Consider the following 23,308-nt stretch of genomic DNA (forward strand, 5'->3'; position numbering starts at 1 on the left):
AGTGTGTGGGTGCTCAGTCGACCAGAGAGGCAGAATACGCAAGTTGAGGATTGGCTAAGTCCCCCTTTGCGTGCTGTCAGTCCCGCTGCCACAACCCTCGGTCCGACTGGGCTTAGACATGGAATGAACTCCCTATGCCTAAGCCAACCCATGAAATAGGTGTGCGGGTGCTCAGCCGGCCGAAGAGGTAGAATCTACAAGCCGAGGACCGACCCGGTCCCCTTGCGTGCTATCGATCCTGCAATTGTAACCCTCGGTCCGGTCCGATCTTAGACTGGGAATGAACTCCGTATGCTTAGACTGGGGATGAACTCTGTATGCCTAAGTCAACCCATGAAACAAGCGTGCGGGCGCTCAGTCGGCCAGAGAGGCCGGCTGGAGAGGTAGAATGCGCAAGCCGGGGATTGGCCCGATCCCTCCTGCATGCTACCGATCCTACTACTGGTCCGACTGTCGGACCCTTGGTCTGGTCTGATCTTAGACATGGAATGAACTCCGTACGCTTAGACATGGAATGAACTCCTTATGCCTAAGCGAACCCACGAAACGACCATGCGGGCTAACCCTTGCGTGCTATCGATCCTGCAATTGTAACCCTCGGTCCGGTCCGATCTTAGACTGGGAATGAACTCCGTATGCTTAGACTGGGGATGAACTCTGTATGCCTAAGTCAACCCATGAAACAAGCGTGCGGGCGCTCAGTCGGCCAGAGAGGCCGGCTGGAGAGGTAGAATGCGCAAGCCGGGGATTGGCCCGATCCCTCCTGCATGCTGCCGATCCTACTACTGGTCCGACTGTCGGACCCTTGGTCTGGTCTGATCTTAGACATGGAATGAACTCCGTACGCTTAGACATGGAATGAACTCCCTATGCCTAAGCCAACCCACGAAATGGGCGTGTGGGTGCTCAACTGGGCAGAGAGGCAAAATGCGCAAGCCGAGGATCAGCTCGATCCCCCATGCGTGCTACAGATCCTACTGTCGCAACCCTCGATCCAGTCTGATCCTAGACTAGGAATGATCTCCGTATGCTTAGACTGGGATGAACTCCGTATGCCTAGGTCAACCCCCGGAACGAGCGTGTGGGTTCTCAGTCGGTCGGAGAGGCAGATAGGCAAGTCAGGGATCGGCCCGTTCCCCCCTGCATGCTGTCGATCTTGCCACTGGTCCTGCTACCGTAACCCTCGGTCTGATCCAATCTTAGACTGGGGATGAACTCCGTATGCCTAAGTCAACCCACAAAATGGGCTTGCAGGCGCTCAGTCGGTCGGAGAGGCAGAATGCATAAGCCAGGGATAAGCCCTGTCCCCTTTGCGTGCTATCGATCCTACTGCCACAACCCTCGGTTCGGTTCGATCTTAGACTGGGAATGAACTCCATATGCTTAGACTGGAGATGAACTCCGTATGCCTAAGTCAACCCATGGAACGAGCGTGCGGGCATTCAACCGATCGGAGAGGCCGGTCAGAGAGGTAGAATACGCAAGTCGGGAATCGTCTTGGTCCCTCCTACGTGCTGTCAATCCTGCTATCGTAACCCTTGGTCTGGTCTGATCTTAGACTGAGAATGAACTCCGTATGCTTAGACATGGAATGAACTCCGTATGCCTAAGCTAACCCATGAAACGAGCGTACGGACACTCAGTCGACCGGAGAGGCAGAATGAGCAAGCCAGGAACCGGCCCAGTCCCCCCCTACGTGCTGTCGATCCTTCTACCGCAACCCTCAGTCTGATTTGATCTTAGACTAGGAATGAACTCCGTATGCCTAAGTCAACCCATGAAACGAGCGTTTGAGCACTGAGCCAACCGGAAAGGCAGAATGCGTAAGCCGGGGATCGACCCGATCCTCCTTACCTACTGTCGATCCTGCTGTCACAACCCTCGGTTTGATCCACTCTTAGACTGGGAATGAACTCTATATGCTTAGATTGGGAATGAACTTCATATGCCTAAGTCAACCCACGAAACGAGCGTGCGGGCACTCAGCCAGTCGGAGAGGTCGATCGGTGAGGCATAATGCACAAGCCGGGGATTAGCCCGTTCCCCCTCTGCGTGCTACCGATCCCATTACCGGTCTTGCTACCACAACCCTCGGTCTAGTTGGGGCTTAGACATGGAATGAACTCCGTATGCCTAAGCCAACCCATTAAACGAGCGTACGGGCGTTCAGCAGATCGAAGAGGCAGAATGCGCAAGCCGGGGATCGGCCTGGTCCCCCCTACATGCTATTGATCCTGTTGCTGGTTCTACTATCACAACCCTCGGTCTGGTCTGAACTTAGACTGGGAATGAACTTTGTGTGCTTAGACATGGAGTGAACTCCGTATGCCCCACGAAACGAGCGTGCAGGCGCTCAGCTGACAAGAGAGGCAGAATGCGCAAGCTAGGGATCGACCCAGTCCTTCCCTGTGTGCTATCGATCCTACTGCTGCAACCCTCGGTCTGATCTGATCTTAGCTAGGAATGAACTCCATATGCCTAAGTCAACCCATGAAATGAGTTTGTGGGCGCTGAGCCGATCGGAGAGGCATAATACGCAAGCCAAGGATCGACCTGGTCCCCCTCTGCGTGCTGTCGGTCTCGTTGCCACAACCTCGGTCCGGCTAGGGTTTAGACATGGAATGAACTCCCTATGCCTAAGCCAACCCATGAAACGGGTATGCAGGTGCTCAGCTGGTCGGAAAGGCAGAATGCACAAACCGGGGATTGACCCGGTCCCCCTGCATGTTGTCGATCCCGCTGCTGGTCCTGCTGCCACAACCTTCTGTCCGATTCGATCTTAGACTGGGAATGAACTCCGTATGCTTAGACATGGAATGAACTCTGTATGCCTAAGCCACCCACGAAACGAACGTGTGGGCCCTCAGCCAGCCAGAGAGGTAGAATGCACAAGCCGGGGATCGACCCGATCCCCCCTTGCATGCTGTCGATCCTGCTAGTGCAACCCTCAGTCCGATCTAAACTTAGACTGGGAATGAACTCTGTATGCCTAAGCCAACCCATGAAACGAGCGTGCGGATACGGAGCTGGTCGGAGAGGCATAATACGTAAGTCGAGCATCGGCCCGATCCCTCTCTACGTGCTGTCGGTCCCGCTACCACAACCCTCGATCTAGTTAGGGCTTAGACATGGAATGAACTCCCTATGCCTAAGCCAACCATCGAAATAGGCGTGCGGGTGCTCAACCGGTCGAAGAGGCAGAATGCGTAAGCCGAGGATTAGCCCGGTCCCCCCTACGTGCTGTCGATCCTGCTGTCGTAACCCTCGATCCGGTCCGATCTTAGACTGGGAATGAACTCTGTATGCTCAGACTAGGGATGAACTCCGTATGCCTTAGTCAACCCACGAAATGAGCGTGCGGGCGCTCAGACGACCAGAGAGGTAGGATGCGTAAGCCGCGGATCGAACGGGTGGTAGGTGGGTTCAAGCACATCTTCATATTTCTGCCATACCAATGCCATTTTTATGACTTGTAAATTCATACAATGGTCCCCTAAGCCTTCATGTGAAGTTTCGTGGCAAGACGACCCATTTTTTATTTTTCATGATTTTTGAAACTTTTTGGGGTTCAGGATTTTATAAAATTTTTTTAGAAAGAGTTTTGTCCCTAAATTTGGTAGAGGTGATCCTTGTATTTTTGTTGGCATGCGTAAAAGAATTCAGCTAAAAACTCGAACTGGAGAAGATTTTGTGACCGTTTGAAAAAAGTGTTCCCATTTCAAACACTTAATGGCTACTGGCAGCAAACCTATAAAATCTCAAATGTTCTTTAAAGGGGTGTGAGTTCTCGAGGTCTGATGAGGGATAGGGGCCAATATAAGGGTCAAGTACCAGCACCCATCGCACATCATGTGCGCACACCCATCGGCCCCCCCAATCGTTGGAGCCCCTAATGCCGTCGGTTAGATTCTCCGATGATGCTCTAACGATGGTGCCCTGAGTGAAAAAAATGTGGCACCCGCACATGCCCGAGCCCAACATGTGCACCGTGGCTCAAAATCTTAGACTGGGAATGAACTCCGTATGCTTAGACATGGAATGAACTCCGTATGCCTAAGCCAACCCATGAAATGAACGTGCGAGCGCTCAGCCAATCGGAGAGGTAGAATGCGCAAGCCGAGGATTGGCCCGGTCCCCCCTGCGTGCTGTCGACCTAGCTATCGCAACCTTCGGTCCGTTCTGATCTTAGACTGGGAATGAACTCTATATGCATAAGTCAACCAAGAAACGAGCGTGCGAACGTTGAGCTGGCCGAAGAGGCATAATACGTAAACTGAGGATCAGCCTGATCCCCCTCTGCATGCTGTCGGTCCCGCTACCACAACCCTTGGTCCGGCTGGGGCTTAGACATGGAATGAACTCCCTATGCCTAAGCTAACCCACGAAATGGGCGTGCGGGTGCCCAGTCAACCAGAGCGGCAGAATGCGCAAGTCAGGGATCGACCCGATCCCTCCCTCCGTGCTATCGATCCCGCTGCTGGTCCTGCTACCGTAACCCTCGGTCCGGTCCGATCTTAGACTGGGAATGAACTCCGTATGCTTAAATAGGGAATGAACTCCGTATGCCTAAGCCAACCCACGAAACGAGCATGTGAGAGCTCAGTCGGCTGGAGAGGTAGAAAGCGCAAGCCCGGGATCAGCCTGGTCCCCCTCGACGTGCTGTCGATCCCACTATCGGTCCTACTGCCATAACCCTCGGTCCGACTGGGGCTTAGACATGGAATGAACTCCGTATGCCTAAGCCAACCCACGAAATGAGCATGCGGGCACTCAGCCGATCGGAGAGGCAGAATGGGCATGTCAGGGACCGACTCGATCCCCCTTACGTGTTGTCGATCCTACTACCGTAACCCTAGGTTCAGTCCAATCTTAGACTGGAAATGAACTTCGTATGCCTAAGTCAACCTATGAAACGAGCGTTCGGGCACTGAGCCGATCAGAGAGGCATAATGTTCAAGCCGAGGATTGGCCTTGTCCCCTTCTGCGTGCAGTCGGTCTCGTTGCCACAACCCTCGATCTGACTGGGGCTTAGACAAGGAATGAACTCCCTATGCCTAAGCCAGCCCACAAAACGGGTGTGCGGGCACTTTGCCGATCGGAGAGGCAGAATGTACAAGTCAGGGATCGGCCTGGTCCCCCCTGCGTGCTACCGATCCTGCTACCGCAGCCCTCAGTCTGGTCTGATCTTAGACTGGGAATGAACTCCGTATGCTTAGACTGGGGATGAACTCCGTATGCCTAAGTCAACCCATGAAACGAGCATGCGGGCGCTTAACCGATCGAAGAGGTCGATCGAAGTGGCAGAATGCACAAGCTGGGGATTGGCCCGATCCCCCCCTGCGTGCTCTCGATCCTACTACTGGTCCTGCTACCGTAACCCTCGGTCCTGTCCGATCTTAGACTGGGAATGAACTCCGTATGCTTAGATATGGAATGAACTCCGTATGCCTAAACCAACCCACGAAACAAGTGTGCGGGCACTCAACCGACCGTAGAGGCAGAATGCACAAGCCGAGGATCGGCCAAGTCCCTCCCTGCATGCTGTCGATTTTGCTGTCGCAATCTGGTCCAATCTTAGACTGGGAATGAACTCAGTATGCTTGAGTCAACCCATGAAATGAGCATTCGGGCGTTGAGCCAATCGGAGAGGCATAATAAGCAAGCCGGGGATCGACCCGGTCCCCCTTGCGTGCTATCGATCCAGCTATCGCAACCCTCAGTCTGGTCCAATCTTAGACTAGGAATGAACTCTGTATGCTTAGACTGGGGATGAACTCCGTATGCCTAAGTCAACCCACGAAATGAGCGTGCGAGCGCTCGGCCGGCCGGATAGGCCGATCGGAGAGGCATAATGCATAAGTCGAGGATCAGCCTGGCCCCCCTCTGCATGCTACCGATCCCGCTGCCGTTCCTACTGCCACAACCCTCGGTCCGACTTGGGCTTAGACATGGAATGACCTCCGTATGCCTAAGCCAACCCACGAAACGAGCGTGCGGGCGCTCAGCCAGTCGAAGAGGCAGAATGCGCAAGTCGGGGATCAGCCTGATCCCTCTCTGTGTGCTGTCGGTCCCGCTACCACAACCCTCGATCCGGCTGGGGCTTAGACATGGAATGATCTCCCTATGCCTAAGCCAACCCATGAAACGGGCATGTGGGTGCTCAGCTGGCCGGAGAGGCAGAATGCACAAGCCGGGGATCGGCTCGATCCCCTCTTGCATGCTATCGATCCTGCTATCGCAACCCTTGAACTGGTCTGATCTTAGACTGAGAATGAACTCCGTATGCGTAAGTCAACCCACAAAATAAGCGTACGGGTGCTGAGCTGGTCAAAGAGGCATAATGCGTAAGTCGGGGATCGATCTGTCCCTCTCTGTGTGCTATCGGTACCACTGCCACAACCCTCAGTCTGGCAGGGGCTTAGACATGGAATGAACTCCCTAAGCCTAAGCCAACCCACGAAACAAACGTGCGGGCACTCAGCCGACTGGAGAGGCAGAATGCGCAAGCCGGGGATCGGCCCGATTCCTCTTACGTGCTGCCGATTCTACTATCGCAACCCTCATTCTAGTCTTATCTTAGACTGGAAATGAACTCCGTATGCTTAGACTGGGGATGAACTCTGTATGCTTAGGCTGGGGATGAACTCCATATGCTTAGACTGGGGATGAACTCCTTATGCTTAGACTGGGGATGAACTTCGTATGCCTAAGTCAACCAACGAAACGAGCGTGCAGGCGCTCAGCCGGTCGGAGAGGCAGAATGCGTAAGTCGGGGATTAGCTTGGTCCCTCTCTACGTACTGGCAATCCTGCTGTCGATCCTGCTGCCACAACCCTCGGTCCGACTGGGGCTTAGACATGGAATGACCTCCGTATACCTAAGCCAACCCATGAAACGAACGTGCAGGCGCTCAGTCGACCAGAGAGGCAGAATGCACAGGTCAGGGATCAGCCCGATCCCCCCCTCCGTGCTACTGATCCTGCTGCTGGTCCTGCTGCCATAACCCTCAGTCCGGTCTGATCTTAGACTGGGAATGAACTTCGTATGCTTAAACATGGAATGAACTCCGTATGCCTAAGCCAACCTACGAAACGAGCGTGCGAGAGCTCAGTCGGCTGGAGAGGCAGAATGCACAAGCTGGGGATTGGCCCGGTCCCCCCTGTGTGTTGTCGATCCTGCTGCTGCAACCCTCGGTCCGGTCTGATCTTAGACTGAGAATGAGCTTCGTATGCCTAAGTCAACCCACGAAACTTGCGCTCTGGAGCTGAGCCGGTTGGAAAGGCATAATGTGCAAGCCGGGGATCGACTAGGTCCCCCTCTGCGTGCTATCGGTCTCACTGCCACAGCCCTCAATCTGGTTGGGGCTTAGACATGGAATGAACTCTCTATGCCTAAGCCAACCCATGAAACGGGTGGGCGAACGCTCAACCAGCCAGAGAAGCAGAATGCGCAAGTCGGGGATCGACCCTATCCCCTCTACGTGCTACCGATACTGCTACCGTAACCCTTGGTCCGATCCGATCTTAGACTGGGAATGAACTCCTTATGCTTAGACTGAGGATGAACTCCGTATGCCTAAGTCAACCCACGAAACGAGCGTGCGGGCACTCAGCCGACTAGAGAGGCAGGATGCGTAAGTCGAGGATCGAATGGGTGGTAGGTGGGTTCAAGCACATCTTCATATTTTTGCACTGCCAATGCCATTTTTATGGCATGTAAATTTATATAGTGGTCCCCTAAGCCTTCATGTGAAGTTTCGTGGCAAGACGACCCGTTTTCTATTTTTCACGATTTTTGAAACTTTTTACGATTCGAAATTTTTTGAAATTTTTTTAGAAAAAATTTTGGCTCCAAATTTGGTAGAGGTGATCCCTGTATTTTTGTTGGCATTCACAAAACTATTCAGCTAAAAACTCGAAGTGGAGAAGATTTTGTGATCATTTGAAAAAAGTGTCCCCATTTCAAACACTTTAATGGCTACTGGCAGCAAACCTATAAAATGGGTGTGCGGGCACTCAGCCGTCAGGAGAGACAGAATGCGTAAGCCGGGGACCACCTGGTCCCCCTTGCGTGCTGTCGATCTTGCTATCGCAACCCTCGATCCAGTCTGATCTTAGACTGGGAATGAACTCTGTATGCTTAGACTAGGGATGAACTTCGTATGCCTAAGTCAACCCACAAAATGAGCGTGCGGGTGCTCATTCAGCCAGATAGGCCGGTCAAAGAGGCATAATGCTCAAGTAGGGGATCAGCTCGGTCCCCCCTGCATGTTACCGATCCTGCTATCAGTCCTACTGCCACAACCCTCGATTTGGTTGGGGATTAGACATGGAATGAACACCGTATGCCTAAGCCAACCCACGAAACGAGTGTAAGGGCGCTCAGCCGGTCAAAGAGGCAGAATACGTAAGTCGGGGATCGGCTCGATCCTCTCTTGCGTGCTATCGATCCTGCTGCTGGTCCTGCTGCCGCAACCCTCGATCTGGTCGAATCTTAGACTGGAAATGAACTCCGTATGCTTAGACATGGAATAAACTCCATATGCCTAAGCCAACCCACGAAATGAGTGTACGGGCGCTCAGCCGATCGAGAGGCAAAATGCACAAGCCGAGGATCGACCTAGTGCCACCCTGCGTGCTGTCGATCCTACTACTGCAACCCTCACTCCAGTCTGATCTTAGACTAGAAATAAACTCCGTATGCCTATGTTAACCCACGAAACAAGTGTGCAGGTGCCAAACCGATTGTAGAGGCATAATGTGCAAGCTGAGGATCGACCCGATCCCCCTCTGCGTATCGTCGATCCCGCTACCGCAACCCTCAATCCGACTGGGGCTTAGACATGGAATGAACTCCTTATGCCTAAGTCAACCCACGAAACGGGCGTGTGGGTGCTCAACCGATCGAAAAGGCAGAATGCGCAAGCTGAGGATCGACCCGATCCCCCTTACGTGCTGTCGATCCTGCTACTGCAACCCTCGATCCATTTAGATCTTAGACTGAGAATGAACTCCGTACACTTAAACAGGAGATGAACTCTGTATGCCTAAGTCAACCCACGAAACGAGCGTGTGGGTGCTCAACCGATCGAAGAGGCAGAAAGTGTAAGCTAGGGATCGGCCCAGTCCCCCCTGCATGCTATCGATCCTGCTGCCGCAACCCTCGATCCGATCTGATCTTAGACTGGGAATGAACTTCGTATGCTTAGACATAATGCACAAGTCTAGGATCGACCCGATCGGAGAGGCATAATGCGCAAGTCTGGGATCGACCCGGTCCCCTTCTGCGTGCTGCCGGTCCTGCTACCACAGCCCTCAGTTCGGTTGGGGCTTAGACATGGAATGAACTCCCTATGCCTAAACCAACCCTCTAAACAGGCGCGCGGGCGCTCAGCTGACCGGAGAGGTAGAATGCGCAAGTCGGGGATCGGCCCGATCCCTCCTGTGTGCTATCGATCCTACTGCCGCAACCTTCGGTCTGGTCTAATCTTAGACTGGGAATGAACTCCGTATGCTTAGACTGGGGATGAACACCGTATGCCTAAGTTAACCCACGAAACGAGCGTGCAGACGCTCAGCCGACCAGAGAGGCAGGATACGCAACCCGGGGATCGAACAGATGGTAGGTGGATTCAATCACATCTTCATATTTCTGCCATACCAATGCCATTTTTATGGCTTGTAAATTCAAACAAATGGTCCCCTACGCCTTCATGTGAAGTTTCGTGGTAAGACGACCCGTTTTCTATTTTTCATGATTTTCGAAAGTTTTTATGGTTCGAGAATTTTTAAAATTGTTTTAGAAAGCGTTTTGTCCCCAATATTGGTAGAGCTGAGCCTTGTATTTTTGTTCTCATGCACAAAAAAATTCAGCTAAAAACCGAAGTGGAGAAGATTTTGTGATCGTTTGAAGAAAGTGTCCCCATTTCAGACACTTTAATGGCTACTGGCAGTAACCCTATAAAATCTTAAATGCTCTCTAAGGGGGTGTGAGTTCTCGAGGTTTGATGAGGGATAGGGGGGCCAATATAAGGGACAAGTACCAGCACCCATCGCACATCATGTGCGCACACCCCCTGGCCCCCCCAATCGTCGAAACCCCCAATGTCGTCGGTTAGGCTCTCCGACGATGCTCCGGCGATGGTGCCACAGGCAAAAAAAAAGTGGCACCAGCACATGCCTGAGCCCAGCATGTGCACCGTGGCTCAAACTCTTAGACTGGGAATGAACTCCGTATGCCTAGACATGGAATGCACTTCGTATGCCTAAGCCACCCACGAAACGAGCGTGCAGGTGCTCAATCGACCGGAGAGACAGAATGCACAAGCCGAGGACCGGCCCGATCCCCCCTACGTGCTATCAATCTTGCGGCTGCAACCCTCAGTCTGGCCTGATCTTAGGCTGGGAATGAACTCCGTATGCCTAAGTCAACCCATGAAACGAGCGTACGGGCGCTGAGCTGGCCGGAGAGGCATAATGCGCAAGCCAGGGATCTACCCGATCCCCCTCTGCTTGCTGCCAGTCTCACTGCCACAACCCTCGGTTCAGCTAGGGCTTAGACTTGGAATGAACTCCCTATGCCTAAGCCAACCCATGAAACGGGCGTGCGGGCGCTCAGCCAGCCGGAGAGGCAGAATGCGCAAGCTGGGGATCGACCCGGTCCCCCCTGCGTGCTACCGTAACCCTCAGTCTGGTCTGATCTTAGACTGGGAATGAACTTCATATGCTTAGAATGAGGGTGAACTCCGTATCGCTAACTCAACCCAAGAAACGAGCGTGCGGACGCTCAGCCGACCAGAGAGGCAGGATGCGCAAGCTAGGGATCGAACGGGTGATAGGTGGGTTCAAGCACATCTTCATATTTTTGCCATGCCAATGCCATTTTTATGGCTTGTAAATTCATACAATGGCCCCCTATGCCTTCATGTGAAGTTTCGTGGCAAGACAACCCGTTTTTTATTTTTCATGATTTTTGAAACTTTTTGCGGTTCGAGATTTTTTAAAATTTTTTTAGAAAGAGTTTTGTTACAAAATTTGGTAGAGGTGATCCTTGTATTTTTGTTGGCATGCAAAAACAAATTCAGCTAAAAACTCCAAGTGGAGAAGATTTTGTGTCCGTTTGAAAAAAGTGTCCCCATTTTAAACACTTTAATGGCTACTGGCAGCAAACCTATAAAATCTCAAATGCTCTTTAAGGGGGTGTGAGTTCTCGAGGTTTGATGAGGGATAGGGGGCCAATATAAGGGCCAAGTACCAGCACCAATCACACATCATGTGCGCAGACCCCCCAGCCCCCCTAATCTCCGGAACCCCTAATGCCGTCGGTTAGGCTCTCGACGATGCTCCGACGATGGTGCCCCGGGCGAAAAAAATGTGGCACCAGCACATGCTCGAGCCCAGCATGTGCACCATGGCTCAAACTCTTAGACTGGGAATGAACTCTGTATGCTTAGACATGGAATGAACTCCGTATGCCTAAGCCAACCCACGAATCGAGCGTGCGGGCGCTCAGCCGACCGGAGAGGCAGAATGCACCAGCTGGGGATCGGCCCGATCCCTCTCTGCGTGCTGCCGATCCCGCTACTGCAACCCTCGGTCCAACTGGGGCTTAGACATGGAATGAACTCCCTATGCCTAAGCCAACCCATGAAACGGGCGTGCGGGTGCTCAGCCGACCGGAGGGGCAGAATGCGCAAGTCAGAGATCGACCCGATCCCCCTGCGTGCTGCTGATCCTGCTGTCACAACCCTCGATCCAGTTCGATCTTAGACTAGGAATGAACTCTGTATGCTTAGACTGGGGATGAACTCCGTATGCCTAAGTCAATCCATGGAACGAGCATGCAGACGCTCAACCGAGTCGGAGAGGCCGGCCGAAGAGGCATAATGCGCAAGCCGGGGATCGGCCTGGTCCCCCTCTATGTGCTGTCGATCCTGCTGCTGGTCCTGCTATCACAACCCTCGGTCCGGTCCAATCTTAGACTAGGAATGAACTTCGTATGCTTAGACATGGAATGAACTCCATATGCCTAAGCCAACCCATGAAGCAAGCGTGCGGGCGCTCAACCAGCCAAAGAGGCAGATTGGGCAAGCTAGGGATCGACCTGGTCCCCCTTACGAGCTGTCGATCCTGCTGCTGCAACCCTCGGTCTGAGCCAATCTTAGACTTGGAATGAACTCCGTATGCCTGAGTCAACCCACGAAACGAGTGTTCGGGCATTGAGCCGGCCGAAGAGGCATAATACGTAAGCCGAGGATTGGCCCGGTCCCCCTCTACGTGCTACCAGTCCCACTGCCACAACCCTCGATCCGATTGGGGCTTAGACATGCAATGAACTCCCTATGCCTAAGCCAACCCATGAAATGGGCGTACGGGCGCTCAGCCAACCGGAGAGGCAGAATGTGCAAGTCGGGGATCGGCCCGGTCCTCCCTGCATGCTGCCCATCCTGCTGTCGCCACCCTCAGTCCAATCCGATCTTAGACTGGGAATGAATTCTATATGCTTAGACTGGGGATGAACTCCGTATGCCTAAGTCAACCCACGAAACGAGCGTGCGGGCGCTCAGTCGACCAGAGAGGCTGGCCAGAGAGACATAATGCACAAGTCAGAGATCAGCCCAATCCCCCTCTACGTGCTGCTAATCCCGCTGTCAGTCCTGTTACCAAAACCCTCGGTACGATTGGGGCTTAGACATGAAATGAACTCCGTATGCCAAAGCTAACCCATGAAACGAGTGTGCGGGCGCTCAGCCAACCGCAGAGGTAGAATGCGCAAGCTGGGGATCGACCCAGTCCTCTCTGCATGCTGCCGATCCTACTAATGGTCCTGCTACCGTAACCCTCGGTCCGGTCTGATCTTAGACTGGGAATGAAATCCATATGCTTAGACATGGAATGAACTCCCTATGCCTAAGCCAACCCACGAAACGGGCATGCGGGTGCTCAGCCGATCGGAGAGGCAGAATGCGTAAGTCAAGGATCGACCCGATACCCCTACGTGCTACTGATCCTACTGTAGCAACCTTCGGTCCGGTCTGATCTTAGACTGGGAATAAACTCCATATGCTTAGACTGGGGATAAACTTCGTATGCCTATGCCAACCCATGAAACGAGCATGCAGACGCTCAGCAAACCAGAACCCAGCATGTGCTTTTGTTGGCATGCTCGAGCCCAGCATGTGCACTGTGGCTCAAACTCTTAGACTGGGAATGAACTCCGTATGCCTAAGCCAACCCATGAATCGAGCGTGCGAGTGCTCAGCCGATCGGAGAGGTAGAATGCGCAAGCTGGGGATTGACCCGATCCCCCGCTGCGTGCTGTCGGTCCTGCTGCCACAACCCTAGGTTCGACTAGGGCTTAGACATGGAATGAACTCCTTATGCCTAAGCCAACCCACGAAACGGGCATGCGGGCGCTCAATAGGTCGGAGAGGCAGAATGCGCAAGCCAGGGATCGGCCCAGTCCCCCCTGCGTGCTGCTGATCCTGCTGTCGCAACCCTAGATCCAGTTCGATCTTAGACTGGGAATGAACTCCGTATGCTTAGACTGGGGATGAACTCCGTATGCCTAAGTCAACCCACGAAATGAGCGAGCGGACACTCAACCGGCTGGAGAGACAGAATGTACAACCTGAGGATCGGCCCGATCCCTCCCGTGTGCTACCGATCCTGGTACTGCAACCCTCGGTCTGGTCTGATCTTAGATTGGGAATAAACTCTGTATGCTTAGACTAGGGATGAGCTCCGTATGCCTAAGTTAACACACGAAACGAGCGTATGGGCGCTCGGCTGGTCAGAAAGGCATAATGCACAAGCCGAGGATCAACCCGATCCCCCTCTGTGTGCTATCGATCCCGCTATCGGTCCTGCTGCCACAACCCTTGGTCCGACTGGGGCTTAGACATGGAATGAACTCTGTATGCCTAAGCCAACCCATGAAACAAGCGTACGGGCGCTCAGTAGGTCGGAGACGCAGAATGCGCAAGCCGGGGATCGGCTCGGTCCCCCCTGCATGCTATCGATCCTGTTGCTGGTCCTGCTGTCGCAACCCTCGGTCCAGTCTAATCTTAGACTGGGAATGAACTCCGTATGCTTAGACATGAAATGAACTCCGTCTGCCTAAGCAACCCACGAAACGAGTGTGCGGGCGCTTAGCTTGTCGAAGAGGCAGAATGCGTAAGCCGGGGACTGACCCGGTGTCCCCTGTGTGCTGTCAATCCTGCTGTCATAACCCTCGATCCGATCCGATCTTAGACTGGGAATGAACTCCGTGTGCCTAAGCCAACCCACGAAATGAGCGTGCGGGCTTTGAGCAGTCGGAGGGGCATAATGTGCAAACCGGGGATTAGCTCGGTCCCCCTCTGCGTGCTGTCAGTCCCGCTGCCACAACCTTCGGTCCAACCGGGGCTTAGACATGGAATGAACTCCCTATGCCTAAGCCAACCCACGAAATAGGCGTGCGGGTGCTCAACCGGTCAGAGAGGCAGAATGCGCAAGCCGAGGATCGGCCCGGTCCCCCCTCTGTGCTGCCGATCCTACTGTCGCAACCCTCGATTCGATTTGATCTTAGACTGGGAATGAACTCCGTATGCTTAAACTAGTGATGAACTTCGTACGCCTAAGTCAACCCACGAAACGAGCGTGCGGACGCTCAGCCGGCCAGAGACGCAGGATGCGCAAGTCGGGGATCGAACGACTGGTAGGTGGGTTCAAGCACATCTTCATATTTCTGCCATGCCAATGCCATTTTTATGGCTTGTAAATTCATACAATGGTCCCCTACACCTTCATGTGAAGTTTCATGGCAAGACGACATGTTTTCTATTTTTTATGATTTTTGAAACTTTTTACGGTTCTGGATTTTCTAAAATATTTTTAGAAAGAGTTTTGTCCCCAAATTTTGTAAAGGTGATTCTTTTTATTTTTGTTGGCGTGCACAAAAAAATTCAGCTAAAAACTTGAAGTGGAGAAGATTTTGTGAACGTTTGAAAAAAGTGTCCCTATTTCAGACACTTTCATGGCTACTAGCAGCAAACCTATAAAATGTAAAATGCTCTTTAAGGGGTGCGAGTTCTCAAGGTTTGATGAGGGATAGGGTGCCAATATAAGGGCCAAGTACCAGCACCCATCTCCCATCATGTGCGCACACCCCCCGACCCCGCAATCACCGAAACTCCCAATGCCATCGATTAGGCTCTCCAACGATGCTCCGACGATGGTGCCCCGGGTGAAAAAAATTTGGCACCAATACATGCTCGAGCCTAGCATGTGCATCGTGGCTCAAACTCTTAGACTAGAAATGAACTCTGTATGCTTAGACATGGAATGAACTCCGTATGCCTAAGCCAACCCACGAAACGAGCGTGCGGGCGCTCAGACGAGCGGAGAGGTTGAATGCGCAAGCTAGGGATCGGCCCGATCCCCCTCTACGTGCTGTCAGTCCTACTGCCGCTACCCTCGGTCCGGCTAGGGCTTATACATGGAATGAATTCCCTATGCCTAAGCCAACCCATTAAACGGGCGTGCGGGCACTCAACCGACCGGAGAGGCAGAATGCGTAAGCCGGGGATTGGCCCGGTCCCCCCTGTGTGTTACCGATCCTGCTATCGCAACATCGGTCTGGTTCGATCTTAGACTGGGAATGAACTCCGTATGCTTAGACCGGGGATAAACTCCATATGCCCCCTGCGTGCTGTCGATCCTACTGCCGTAACCCTCAGTTCGGTCCGATCTTAGATTGGGAATGAATTTTGTATGCCTAAGTCAACCCACAAAATGAACGTTCGGGCACTGAGCTGGCCGGAGAGGCATAATGCACAAGCAGGGGATCCACCCGGTCCCCCTCTGGGTGCTATCGGTCCGACTGCCACAACCATCGGTCCGGCTGCCACAACCCTCGGTCCGGCTGGGGCTTAGACATGGAATGAACTCCCTATGCCTAAGCCAACCCACGAAACGGGCGTACGGGCACACAACCTACCGGAGAGGTAGAATGCGTAAGCTAGGGATCGGCTCGGTCCCGCCTGCATGCTATCGATCTTGCTGTCGCAACCCTCAGTCCGGTCCGATCTTAGATTGGGAATGAACTCCGTATGCTTAGACTGGGGATGAACTCCGCATGCCTAAGTCAACCCACGAAATGAGCATGCGAGCGCTCAGTCGACCGGAGAGGCAGAATGCGCAAGTCGGGGATCAGCCCAGTCTCTCCCTGTGTGCTGTCGATCCTGCTGCTGGTCCTGCTGTCACAAGCCTCAGTCTGGTTCAATCTTAGATTGAGAATGAACTCTGTATGCTTAGACATGGAATGAACTCCGTATGCGTAAGCCAACCCACGAAATGAGCGTACGGGCATTCAACCGGTCAGAAAGGTAGAATGCATAAGCCAGGGACCAACCCGGTCCCCCCTACGTGCTGTCGATCCTGCTACCGCAACCGTCGGTCCGGTCTGATCTTAGATTGGGAATGAACTCTGTATGCCTAAGTCAACCCACGAAACGAGCGTTCGGGCACTGAACTGGCTGGAGAGGCATAATCCGCAAACCGGGGATCCGCTCGGTCCCTCTCTGCATGTTGTCGGTCCCGCTGCCACAACCCTCGGTCCGACTGGGGCTTAGACATGGAATGAACTCCCTATGCCTAAGCCAACCCACGAAACAGGCATACGGGCACTCAGCTAGCCGGAGAGGCAGAATACGCAAGCTGGGTATCGGCCCGATCTCCCCCGTGTTCTGTCGATCCTACTGTTGGTCCTGCTACTGCAACCCTCGGTCTGATCTGATCTTAGACTGGAATGAACTCCATATGCTTAGACATGGAATGAACTCCATATGCCTAAGCCAACTCACGAAACGAGTGTATGGGCGCTTAGCCAGTCGGAGACATAAAATGCGTAAGCTGGGGATCGGCCCATCCCCCCCTGTGTGCTGTCGATCCTACTACCACAACCCTTGGTCCGGTCTGATCTTAGACGGGAATGAACTCTGTACGCCTAAGTCAACCACGAAACGAGCGTACGGGCGCTGAGCTGGTCGGAGAGGCATAATGCGCAAGCCGGGGATCGGCCCGATCCCCCTCTGCGTGCTGTCAGTCCCGCTGCCACAACCCTCAGTCCGGTTGGGGCTCAGACATGGAATGAACTCCCTATGCCTAAACCAACCCACGAAACGGGCGTGCGGGCGCTCAGTCAACCGGAGAGGCAGAATCGGCTCGGTCCCCCTGCGTGCTGCCGATCCTGCTACCGTAACCCTCGGTCCGGTCTGATCTTAGACTGGGAATGAACTCCATCTGCTTAGACTGGGGATGAACTCCGTATGCTTAAATCAACCCATGAAAGGAGTGTACGGATGCTCAGTCGACCAGAGAGGCAGAATGAGCAAGTCGGGGATCGAGCGAGTGGTAGGTGGGTTCAAGCACATCTTCATATTTCTTCCATGCCAATGCCATTTTTATGGCTTGTAAATTCATACAACGGTCCCCTACACCTTCATGTGAGGTTTCGTGGCAAGACGACCCGTTTTCTATTTTCCATGATTTTTGAAACTTTTTACGGTTTGGGATTTTTTAAAATTTTTTTAGAAAGATTTTTGTCCCTAAATTTGGTAGAGGTGATCGTTGTACTTTTGTTGGAATGCACACAAAAATTCAGCTAAAAACTCGAAGTTGAGAAGATTTTGTGATCGTTTGAAAAAAGTGTCCCCATTTTAGACACTTTAATGGCTACTGGCAGCAAACCTATAAAATCTCAAATGCTCTTTAAGGGGGTGTGAGTTCTCGAGGTTTGATGAGGGATAGGGGGCCAATATAAGGGCCAAGTACCAGCACCCATCACACATCATGTGCACACACCCCCCGGCCCCCCAATCATCAGAACCCCTAATGCCACCGGTTAGGCTCTCCGACGATGCTCCGACGATAGTGCCCCGGGCGAAAAAAATGTGGCACCAGCACATGCCCAAGCGCAGCATGTCCACCATGGCTCAAAATCTTAGACTAGGAATGAACTTCGTATGCTTAGACATGGAATGAACTCCATATGCCTAAGCCAACCCACGAAATGAGCGTATGGCCGCTCTACCGGCCAGAAAGGTAGAATGTGCAACCTGGGGATCGACTCGGTCCCCTTCTGCGTGCTGTCGGTCCCACTGCCATAACCCTCAGTCTGGCTGGGGCTTAGACATGGAATGAACTCCTTATGCCAAAGCCAACCCATGAAATGGGAGTGCGGGCGCTCAACTGGCCGGAGAGGCAGAATGCGCAAGCCGGAGATCGGCCTGGTCCCCCCTGTGTGTTGCCGATCCTGCTGCCGCAACCATTGGTCCAGTTTGATATTAGACTGCGAATGAACTCCGTATGCTTAGACTGGGGATGAACTCCGTATGCCTAAGTCAACCCATGAAACGAGCGTGCGGGAGCTCAACCGGTCGAAGAGGTAGAATGCGTAAGCCGGGGATCGACCCGATCCCCCCTGCGTGCTATCGATCTTGCTACTGGTCCTACTGTCGCAAGCCTCGATCCGGTCTGATCTTAGATTGGGAATGAACTCTGTATGCTTAGACATGGAATGAACTCCATATGCCTAAACCAACCCACGAAACGAGCATTCGGGCGCTCAGCCGGCCGGAGAGGTAGAATGCACAAGCCGAAGACTGGCCCAATCCCCCCTGTGTGCTGTCGATCCTAAGTCAACCCATTAAACGAGTGTTCGGGCGTTGAGCCAATCGGAGGGGCATAATGCACAAGTCAGGGATCCGCCCAGTCCTCTTTTGACTCCCTATGCCTAAGCCAACCCATGAAACGGGCGTGCAGGCGATCAGCCCGGTCCCTGCTGTATGCTACTGATCCTGCTGCCACAACCCTCAGTCCGGTCCGATCTTAGACTGGGAATGAACTCTATATGCTTAGTTCCGTATGCCTAAGTCAACCCATGAAATGAGCATGCAGACGCTTAGTCGACCAGAGAGGCAGGATGAGCAAGTTGGGGATCGAACGGGTGGTAGGTGGGTTCAAGTACATCTTCATATTTCTGCCATGCCAATGCCATTTTTATGGCATGTAAATTCAAACAATGGTCCCCTACGCCTTCATGTGAAGTTTTGTGGCAAGACGACCTATTTTCTATTTTTCATGATTTTCAAAACTTTTTGCGGTTCAGGATTTTTTAAAATTTTTTAGAAAAAGTTTTGTCCCCAAATTTGGTAAAGGTGATCCTTGTATTTTTGTTGACATGCACAAAAAAAGTCAGCTAAAAACTCGAAGTGGAGAAGATTTTGTGACCGTTTGAAAAAAGTGTCCCTATTTCAGACACTTTAATGGCTACTGGCAGCAAACCTATAAAATCTCAAATGCTCTTTAAGGGGGTGTGAGTTCTTGAGGTTTGATGAGGGATAGGGGGCCAATATATGGGCCAAGTACCAGCACCCATTGCACATCATGTGCGCACACCCCCTGACCCCCCCAATCGCCGGAAGCCCCAATGCCGTCGGTTAGGCTCTCCGATGATGCTCCGACGATGGTACCCTGGGTGAAAAAAATACAGCACCAGCACATGCTCGAGCCCAGCATGTGCACCGTGGCTCAAACTCTTAGACTGGGAATGAACTCCGTATGCCTAAGCCAACCCATGAAACGAGCATGCGAGCACTCAGTCGACCGGAGAGGCAGAATGCGTAAGTCGGGGACTGGCTCGGTCCCCCTCTGCCTGTTACTGGTCCCACTGCGACAACCCTCAGTCCGACTGGGGCTTAGACATGGAATGAACTCTCTATGCCTAAGCCAACCTATGAAACGGACGTGCGGGCACTAAGCTGACCGGAGAGGTGTAATGCGCAAGCTAGGGATTGGCTCGGTCCCCATTTACGTGCTGTCGGTCCCGCTGCCACAACCCTCGGTCCGGCTGGGGCTTAGACATGGAATGAACTCCCTATGCCTAAGCCAACCCACGAAATGGGCGTGGGGGCGCTCAGTCGGTCGGAGAGGCAGAATGCGTAAGCTGGGGACCGACCCGATCCCATCTGCATGCTATCGATCCTGCTACCACAACCCTCGGTCCGGTTCGATCTTAGACTGGGAATGAAGTCCGTATGCTTAGACTAGGGATGAACTCCGTATGCCTAAGTCAACCCATGAAATGAGCGTGCGGGCACTCAACTAATTTGGTAGAGGTGATCCTTGTATTTTTGTTGGCATGCACAAAAAAATTCAGCTAAAAACTCGAAGTGGAGAAGATTTTGAGATCGTTTGAAGAAAGTGTCCCCATTTCAGATGCTTTAATGGCTACTAGCAGCAAATGTATAAAATCTCAAATGTTGTTTAAGGGGGTGTGAGTTCTCGAGGTTTGATGAGGGATAGGGGGCCAATATAAGGGCCAGGTACTAGCACCCATCGCACATCATGTGCGCACACCCCCACCGGCCCCCCCAATCGTCGGAACCCCCAGTGCCGCCAGTTAGGCTCTCTAGCAATGCTCCAACGATGGTGCCCCGGGCGAAAAAAAATACGGCACCAGCACATGTCCAAGCCCAGTATGTGCACCGTGGCTCAAAATCTTAGACTGGGAATGAACTCCGTATGCTTAGACATGGAATGAACTCCGTATGGCTAAGCCAACCCACAAAACGAGCGTGCAGGTGCTCAGTCGGTTGGACAGGCAGAATGTACAAGCCAGGGATCGGCCCAATCCCCCCTACGTGCTGTCGATCCTGTTGTTGCAACCCTCGGTCTGGTCCAATCTTAGACTGGGAGTGAACTCTGTATGCCTAAGTCAACCCACGAAACGAGCGTGCGGGCGTTAAAATGGCGGGGAGGCATAATGCGCAAGCCGGGGAATTGACCCGATCCCCCTCTGTGTGCTGTCGGTCCCGCTGCCACTACCTTCGATCCAGCTGGGGTTCAGACATGGAATGAACTCCGTATGCCTAAGCCAACCCATGAAATGAGCATACGGGCAGTCAGTCAGTCGAAAAGGCAGAATGTGTAAGTCGGGGATCGGTCTGGTCCCCCCTACGTGCTACCGATCCGGCTGCAGGTCTTACTCACGCAACCTTCGGTCCGATCTGATGTTAGACTGGGAATGAACTCCGTATGCTTAGACATGGAATGAACTAGGTATGCCTAAGCCAACCCACGAAACGAGCGTGCGGGTGCTCAACCGGTCGGAGAGGTAGAATGTGCAAGTCGAGGATCGGCTCGATCCCACTCTGCATGCTGTCGAACTTGCTATCATAACCCTCGATCCGGTTTGATCTTAGACTAGGAATTAACTTCGTATGCCTAAGTCAACCCACGAAACGAGCGTACGGGCGCTGAGCCGATCGAAGAAGCATAATGCGCAAGTCGGGGATCAGTCGGTCCCCCTCTACGTGCTGCCGATCTTGCTGCCACAACCCTCGGTTCGGCTGGGGCTTAGACTGGAGAGGCAGAATGCGCAAGTCGGGGATCGGCCCGGTCCCCCCTGCGTGTTGATGATCCTGCTATCGTAACCCTTGATCTGGTTCGATCTTAGATCGGGAATGAACTTCGTATGCTTAGACTGGGGATGAACTTTGTATGCCTAAGTCAACCCACGAAACGAACGTTCGTGCGCTCAATCGGCTAGAGAGGCAGGATACGCAAGCCGGGGATCGAACGGATGGTAGGTGTGTTCAAGCACATCTTTATATTTCTGCCATGGCAATGCCATTTTTATGGCTTGTAAATTCTTACAATGGTCCCCTAAGCCTTCATGTAAAGTTTCATCGTAAGACGACCCGTTTTCTATTTTTCACGATTTTCAAAACTTTTTACGGTTCGGGATTTTTTAAAATTTTTTTAGAAAGAGTTTTGTCCCCAAATTTGTTAGAGGTGATCCTTGTATTTTTGTTGGAATGCACAAAAACATTTAGCTAAAAACTCGAAGTGGAGAAGATTTTGTGACCGTTTGAAAAAAGTGTCCCCATTTCAGACGCTTTAATGGCTACTGGCAGCAAACCTATAAAATCTCAAATGCTCTTTAAGGGGGGTGTGAGTTCTCGAGGTTTGACGAGGGACTGGGGGCCAATATAAGGGCCAAGTGCCAGCACCCATCGCACATCATGTGCGCATACCCCCCGGCCGCCCCAATCACCGAACCCGTAATGCTGTCGGTTAGGCTCTCCGGTGATGCTCCAGCGATGCTCCGGTGATGGTGCCCCGGGTGAAAAAAATGTGGCACCAGCACATGCCTGAGCCCAGCATGTGCACCATGGCTCAAAATCTTAGATTGGGAATGAACTCCGTATGGTTAGACATGGAATGAACTCTGCATGCCTAAGCCAACCCACGAAACAAGCGTGTGGGCGCCTAGCAGGCCAGAGAGGCAGAATGCGCAAGCTAGGGATTGGCCTGGTCTGCCCCTGTGTGCTATCGATCCTGTTGTCACAACCCTCGGTTTGATCCAATCTTAGATTGGGAATGAACTCTGTATGCATAAGTCAACCCATAAAACGAGCGTGCGGGTGCTAAGCCGATCAAAGAGGCATAATGCGCAAGCTCGGGATCGGCCCGATCCCCCTCTGCATGCTACAGGTCCCACTACCACAACCCTCCGTCTGGCTGGGGCTTAGACATGGAATGAACTCCCTATGCCTAAGCAAACCCACGAAATGGGTGTGCGGGCGTTCAGCCGACCGGAGAGGCAGAATGCGCAAGCTGGGGATCGGCCCAGTCCCCCCTACGTGCTGTCGATCTTGCTGTCGCAACCCTCTGTCTGGTCCGATCTTAGACTGGGAGTGAACTCCGTATGCTTAGACTGGGGATGAACTCCGTATGCCTAAGTCAACCCACGAAACGAGTGTACGGGCACTCAGTCAGCCGAAGAGGCATAATGCGCAAGTTGGCGATTAGCCTGGTCCCCTTCTGCGTGCTGTTGATCCCGCTGCCGATCCTATTGCCACAACCCTCGATCCGGTTGGGGCTTAGACATGGAATGAACTCTGTATGCCAAAGCCAACCCATGAAACAAGCGTGCAGGCACTCAGTTGGTCAGAGAGGCAGAATGCGCTAGCCGAGGATCGATCCAGTCCCCCCCTACGTGCTGTCGATCCTGTTGCTGGTTCTGTTGCCGCAGCCCTCGATCCAGTTTGATCTTCGACTGGGAATGAACTCCCTATGCTTAGACATGGAATGAACTCCGTATGCCTAAGCCAACGCACAAAATGAGCGTACGGGCGCTTAACCGATCGGAGAGGCAAAATGTGTAAGCCGGGGATCAGCCCGGTCCCCCATGTCTGCTGTCGATCTTGCTGCCACAACTCTCAGTTCGACCCGATCTTAGACTAGGAATGAACTTCGTATGC

Source organism: Durio zibethinus, chromosome 3 (genome assembly GCF_047325235.1).
Source record: "Durio zibethinus cultivar Kanyao isolate XHJ-2024 chromosome 3, ASM4732523v1, whole genome shotgun sequence".
Lineage (NCBI taxonomy): Eukaryota > Viridiplantae > Streptophyta > Magnoliopsida > Malvales > Malvaceae > Durio > Durio zibethinus.